A 7,500-nucleotide genomic window follows, 5' to 3' on the forward strand; every position below is an offset into this window, starting at 1 on the left:
TGATCTTTAAAGATTTGGATGTAGTTCTTACTCCCGCGATATAATTTTATTCAGCTGAGGGAATACCTCCTCAAATCGAGAGGGTCAAGTTAAAATACCTTTTGAAGAATTTAGGTAGTAACCAAATTCTTTCAAAGGAAAATCTTGTGGACCCGATTTTACACGACAAACTCTCTTGGTTTTCTGGTTTATGTTTCCTGTAGACTAAAATTTGGCGAAAGATAAAAAAGAAAAATAATTTTTGCTTTTTCAACGTCTTTTGCCTCTCCCCCGTTTCCTGGGTCTTTCTTGGTCTTTCTGAATTTTTGGAATAATGTTGGTGCACTCTCTGAGCGACATGAAGGCTTCAGAGAGCAGACGGGAAACCTCTTCTGTTTCTTCGAGGTCCTCATTCGGCACCAGAATGTCCTCATTCTGGTCCTCAAGACACTCACAGAAAACGTAGTCGAACTCGAACTCAACATACTCGTAGTCGAAGAACATTTCATCGAAGTCTTCGGACATCATTACTTCGTCGATGGAGAGTATGAGTTCTTCATCAAAGAGGCCTTCGGCAGTAACATCCTCCAGTCCTTCTGGGTAATCGCCATAAATCGCGAGGTCGAGAGACTGTTGGAAATAACGGTCAAACAGGTTCAGAAGATCTCCGACATTAGCCTCTTCGGTGCGAGCTCTTGATCCGTGACCTTCCGTACGTTCGCCGCAGTAGATCATCTCGAAATAAGCAAAGTCAACGTCTTCCAAGAACTCGACATCGACCAGAAGGGCATCAGTTTCATTTTCAATTCCATCGCAGAACAGAGCGTCTGCTTCATAATCAAAGAACTCGAAACCATTTTTTTCTTCGTTGCATCGTTCATTGGGATCCTGTTCAGTCTGATCAACATAAACATCCTCGAATTTATGTTCCAGAAGATAAGCTTCCCATTTCTTGAATGCAAAGATGAAGGACAATGCAAGAGTAATGACCCCGAGATCCAAAGCCTGTGAAATGAGACCAAGAACGATGAACATGGGCAAACCGAGGAGAATGGTGATGATCGAAGCCAAACACAAAACGAAAACGAAGAAGCACACCGTCATGATCATTGTTATCGCGAAGCACAACATCAAATTCCTTCAGGGAACGAGACATCAACCCAATGGAAATATACAGTATTTTCGTGACAGATGCAATCACATTCTCATGTAAATGAAATACGAACCGCATACCAAATAAACTCATGTATTGCCATCATGTGTTGGAATATGTACGTATATATAAACATGTGCGCATATATATATATATATATATATATATATATATATATATATATATATATATATATATATATATATATATATATATTACAGGTGAAAAATGTAATCACACATTTGTCAATCACGGTAAAATCACTGTTGGAGTTGAAAAAAAACTGGAAACGGGGAATCTATATATTTCGATTGCAAACGGCAATCCTCTTCAGTAGATCTACTGAAGAGGATTGCAGTTTGCAATCGAAATACTGTATATAGATTCCCCGTTTCCAGTCTTTTCTACTCCAACAGTGGTTTTACCGTGATATATATATATATATATATATATATATATATAGATATATATATATATATATATATATATATATATATGTTGTGTATGTTTCTTAAGACAGATTGAACATTTTTAGAAGTATCCCATGGCGGAACTTCTAAAAATGTTCAATATATATATATATGTATATATATATATAGATATATATATATATATATATATATATATATATATATACACATATATGCATATATATATATATATATATATATATATATATATATATATATATGTTATTGTGGCAAAATAACATGCAGCTGATATTTTAGGGTCTATATGTGGCGCCCCTACGGACCAGAGTTACACATCATATTGTTTGTGATGGAGGAAATTTCTGTTCCTAGAGAAAATATGACATTTTTATTACACTGCGACTGTCCCTCCGTTATGCGGTCCCCCCACCCTTTGCTACTGTCCTGTACCATTACTCTGAATATTCATTTGATTTTTTCGCCTAACCCTGTGGTGGGGGAAAAGAATGCTGCCACCAAGTCTTCCCACAGTCGTACGAGGCGAAAAAAGAGAAAAAATAAAAACGGGACGGGAATAGATCAGAAATCCTGTTACCTGTAGCCCCATAGGGTACATTCCTATAAAAAAAAAAAAAAAAAAAAAAAAAAAAAAAAAAAGTAAAGGCATATCAAGGTCTAAGAGTTTTTCAACCAGTACCCTAATGTTCGGGTCTTTTAATGTGCATGGATGTGGTACAAATGAGAGTAAGAGGGAAGAGATGGGCAGTATGTTTGTGAGAAGAAAGATGGATGTGTTGGCTTTGAGTGAAACTAAGTTGAGAGGGAGGGGTGAGTGTGAGTTTGGGAGTGCAGTTGGGAGGTTCTTAGGAGTGAAGAGAGGACGAGGGAGAGGAGTGGCTATACTAGTAAGTGAAGAGATAGGTAAGCATGTAATGGAGTGGAAGGAGGTTTCTTCATGGTTAATGTGGAAGAAGGTGAAGCTGGGAAGGGAGATGTGAGTTTTTGTAAGTGCATAGGCGCCTGGTAGTAAGAAGAGCATAGAGGAAAGGGAGGCTTTTTGGATGGATTTAAATGACTGCATAGAGGGATTAGGGAGAAATGTCAATGTAGTTGTATTGGGAGACCTTAATGTTAGGGTAGGAAATAAACCAATAGACGAGGTGATTGGGAAATGTAGAGTTCCAGGAAAAAATCGTAGTGGAGAGTTGATGGTGATGTGTCTAGAAAGAAAGTTGTGATAGCAAATACAGTGTTTCGGAAGAAAATCAAGCATAAGTACACATGGGTGTGGGTGGTGGATAGAAGGGTGGTAGATAGAGCGTTAATGGACTATATAGTGGTAACCAGGAGTATAGTAGGAAGAGTTAAGGATGTACATGTTCTAAGGGGAGAGAGTGGGGGAATATCAGATAATTTTATGGAGGAGGTTAAATTGAGAGTGGAGGGGTGGAGGAAGAGGAAAAGGGCAGAAGGTAGGGAGGTGCTTAGAGTGAACTGCTTAAATGAAAAAGAGGGAGAATGAGTATAAGAAACTGAGACAGGAGTGTGAGGGAGTGAAAGATAGAGTAGAGCTAAGAGTGGAGGAGAAATGGTGATGGTTCAAGGAGGGAGTCATAAGGTGTGCAAAGATGGTGTGTGGAACAAGGAGGATGGGAGGAAATAGAAGGAAGGATGGCGAGTGGTAGGATAAGAAAGCAAAGAAGGTTGTAGAAGAGAATAAGCAAGCTTTCATAGATTGGTTAGAGATTAGGACGAGAGAATCATATGAGAGGTAAAAAGTAAAGAGAAGAGAGGTAAAGCATAACATAAAAAAGGCAAAGAGGAGAGCAGATGTGAAATGGGATAAGAATATGGCAGAAAAATTTGAAAGTAATAAAAAGATGTTTTGGAAAGAAATTAAGAGAAGAAGAGGAGGCGAATCAAGTAGAGAAGAAAAGGTGTAGATGGAGAGATGATAATGGAAGAGAAGGCAGTGAGAGAAAGGTGGGCAGAGTATTTTAGGGAGTTGCTAAATGTGAAGGAGGATAGGGAGGGAAAGTTAGTTGCAGTAGGAAGCTCTAAGAAAATGAGAGTGATGAGTGAGGAGAATGGAGGAGAAATAAAGATGAAGTGAAGGCAGCTGTTAAGATGATGAGAGCAGGTAAGGCACCTGGTCTGGATGAATGTCATGCAGAACGTCTGAAAAAGGAGGTTCAGTCATGGTGGACTGACTGGTGAGGTCATTTAATGTTTGTTTAAGAGAGAGTAGAGTGCCAGAGGACTGGAGGAGTGCCTGTATAGTTCCATTTTATAAGAGAAAAGGGGACAAGTGTGAGTGTAGTAGTTTCAGAGGAATTAGCTTGTTAAGTGTAGTTGGGAATGCTTATGGGAGGATCTTGATTAAGAGGATTAGGAGAGGAACAGAGGGAGTAATTGGTGAGGAACAGTGTGGATTTAGGACAGGTAGAGGTTGCGTAGATAAGATTTTTGTGGTGAGACAGATGTGTGAGAAAACTATAGGAAAAGGTAAGGATGTTTTTTGGTCTTTTATGAATCTGGAAAAGGCTTACGACAGGGTAGACAGGAAGGCACTGTGGGAGGTATTGCAGATATATGGGATAGGAGGAGAGCCGTTATGAGCAATTAATAGATTTTACGAGAGTAGTAGAGCTTGTGTTAAGATTAGAAATGGAGAGAGTGAGTGGTTTGAGGTAAAGGTGGGACTTCGTAAGGGATGTGATATGTCGCCCTGGCTGTTTAATTTATACATGGATGGGGTGGTGCGAGAGGTGAATGCAAGGGTAGTGGGTCAGGGATTGGAGATGTTTAAAGAAAATGGAAAAAAGTGGGAGATAAGCCAGTTGTTGTTTGCTGATGACACTGCGCTTGTGGCAGGATCAGAGGAGGGATTGAGGAAGTTAGTGACAGAGTTTGGGAAGGTGTGCGAAAGAAGAAGTTGAAGATAAATGTGGGTAAAAGTAAGGTGGTGAGATGTACAAGGGGAGAGAGTGGTAGCAGACTGGAAGTGAGTATTAAGGGAGAGAGGCTGTAGGAAGTGGATAGTTTTAGATACTTGGGTGCGAATGTGGCAGGTAAGGGAGGAGTGGAGGTAGAGGTAGAATGTAGATTGAGGGTTTATAGAGCTTGTACTTGTTTGCATGTATGCATAGTATGTACAACATCCCAGAAAAGTTTTGCCATACCATCTAAAAGTTTTCGTTCAGCAAAATCCTATGTATTTGCTCTTTATACTTTTTGGCAGAATTCACACATGGGCCTAAGAATGTATGAACGTAGATATTATACAGACTTATGCATGTACGAATATATATAGGCCTATGCATCCGTTAATGTGTTTTTAAATCCATTCATGTGTGTATATTTGCATGTGTTTGTGTAAGCAGTGAAATTAGAACTAAAACCAAGGAACTACGGTATTCTAAATATCTAGCAATACGGACAAACCGGCCTTCATTTAGTCACTAACATGTCATAGGCTCAAAACTATAATCTTATGATTACGAACAAGAACAATACTTTTTCTGATTACAAAAAAAAGAGTCATACTTTTCTGAATAAAACAGTTCGGCTGAAATGTGTATCCTGTATTTGCATTAACGATTGGTTTCTGGTATTGCAAAATGTAGTAAATACTAAAGCTTACCTGTTAGCGATAACAACTGTAAAAAACACCCGTCAGTCATAGAGCTTGCACGGAAGAACACTTGTCACTTGCTACTGAGAGGGGTTGCCAGTTAGGATGATATGAGGAGAGAGCCGCTAACGGACAAAATTATAAAAATTGGCGTATTCATTTTTTTTTTTTTTTTTGGCGAAGGAAGCGGTAAATGTTGTATGGATGTTTCTTACATGTTACAGTTCTTACAAACTAATCCTCGTGCACCACGTTAAAATTACAAAGGTTTAGTAGCTGAAAAAAAATAAAAACAAAAAATTCAGCGGGACAACAGCCAAGTTGGCAAATATACATGAGACTGAAGTCTGTTAGTCAAGTATCAAACTCATCCTGTTCATATTTATTCTATCACATAACCATTTAGCGTTGCAATTTCTTTCTTCTGTTAATATTCTCAACTTCTTTAAGAATAATGATACTATAGATATTAAAATATATAGATTATACTGATACTTTAAAGTCGTCAAAGAAATATATTTCCTCTTTATTATTACCTGTAATAAAAATTTAAGTTGCAAACAAGCGAATTCCAAAGAATCGTTTTCAGAATCGGAAATTCTATTAAAATTTTCCGATTCCAATACCGATTCCGATATCAGAAAAAGTCCCGATATTACGACTCTCTATTCAGATTCCGAATACTCGTCCCATCACTAATATATACATACATATATATATATATATATATATATATATATACATATATATATATATGTATATATATACATACGTACACACATGTACATATATATATATATATAGTTATATATATATATATATATATATATATATATATATATATATATATATATATATATATAATACTGATGACCCACTTTCGGAGAAGAATAAGCGAAGATATAGAGATCTGTATATTTCGATCACTTACTGTGATCCTCTTCAGCAGATATGAGTTACAAAGTAGAGAACAATGTGTATTTATAATGAAACAGTGAGGTAGCAAGAAGGGACGGAGGCTCAGGTCACATGCCCGGCACGCATGCTCGGATCTTGGTGGCTCAGGTCACATGTCCGGCGTTGCATGGACCTTGGTGATTTTTGTCCACCGCTAATGTAGATGGTAACATTTTATTTATTGCAAAAGAAGAAATACAATCTGGTGACCATTGACCATGGGAAATGTTGTAATTTGGAAAATTGTTTATTAAGGAGGATTCTACTATTTTTCTTCTGAAACTACATTTGGATTTGTAAATTATTTCAGCATCGTCCCAATTTATCCGGTGGTTTTTATTGGCGACGTGCTGAAATACCGCGGAATTTTCCTGTCCGTATTTAACAGAGTTCTTGTGCTCCTTAACCCTGGTAGTGAGATCTCGACCCGTCTGTCCCCAATATACATCACTGCAATCTAAACAAGGTAATTTGTAAACTCCAGGAGTTGTATTACTCTTGGATCTATGGTGTATATTGACAACTTTACTGAACAAATTGTTGGGATAATTGAAGATAAAATTTACCTTTTCCTTTGGTAACAAATGAGACAATTCATTAATTGATTTGTTAAAAGGCAATTTTATGCATCTATTATCCCAATTATGATTCATGGCGGAATGGGAATCTGTTTTGTGAAAACTAATTTTGGCCTTGCTAAGAGCTTTTTGGAAAAACCACGGCGGGTATCCTAATTTTGTTAGCTGATTTTTTACTGAATTTAGTTCCAATTCTAAATATTGGGAGCTACAAATTCTCAAAGCCCGTAAGAATAGGCCTGAAGCTACACTATATTTTATTTTGTCAGGATGGTGGCTAAAGAAATGTAGGTAGCTCCCTGTGTGTGTGGGCTTCCTATAAACTGTGAAGGACAATGACTCCGGGTTTCTTATTATTAATATATCTAGAAAAGGTAATTTGTGATCTAATTCCCATTCCACCTTGAATTTAATGTTGTTCGTTAGGTGATTAAGTTTGTTGTGAAATTCTTGGAATGATCCCCATTCATCGTATATATATATATATATATATATATATACACGAGGCGTGTTTTTTTTTAAGTAAGAACAGTTTTGAAATCAAAATGAAACAAGTAGACTTTTCGTAACAATTTTATTTTTACATGAAAGCCTTTACTATAATCTACTTTTCAACACAATTACGGAATCATCTGACCGTGTTTAAGTTTGTTTGTGAGTATTTGAAATGCCTCCTCCAATTGAGAATGCCGCCGAATGTGAAATACGCGTTGTGATTCATTTTCTTACTGCTAAAGGCGTGAAAGCGGCTGAAGCTCATCGTCAGAT

Source organism: Oratosquilla oratoria, chromosome 18, assembly GCF_046742065.1.
Source record: "Oratosquilla oratoria isolate Oo_2021 chromosome 18, ASM4674206v1, whole genome shotgun sequence".
NCBI classification, from domain to species: Eukaryota; Metazoa; Arthropoda; class Malacostraca; order Stomatopoda; family Squillidae; genus Oratosquilla; species Oratosquilla oratoria.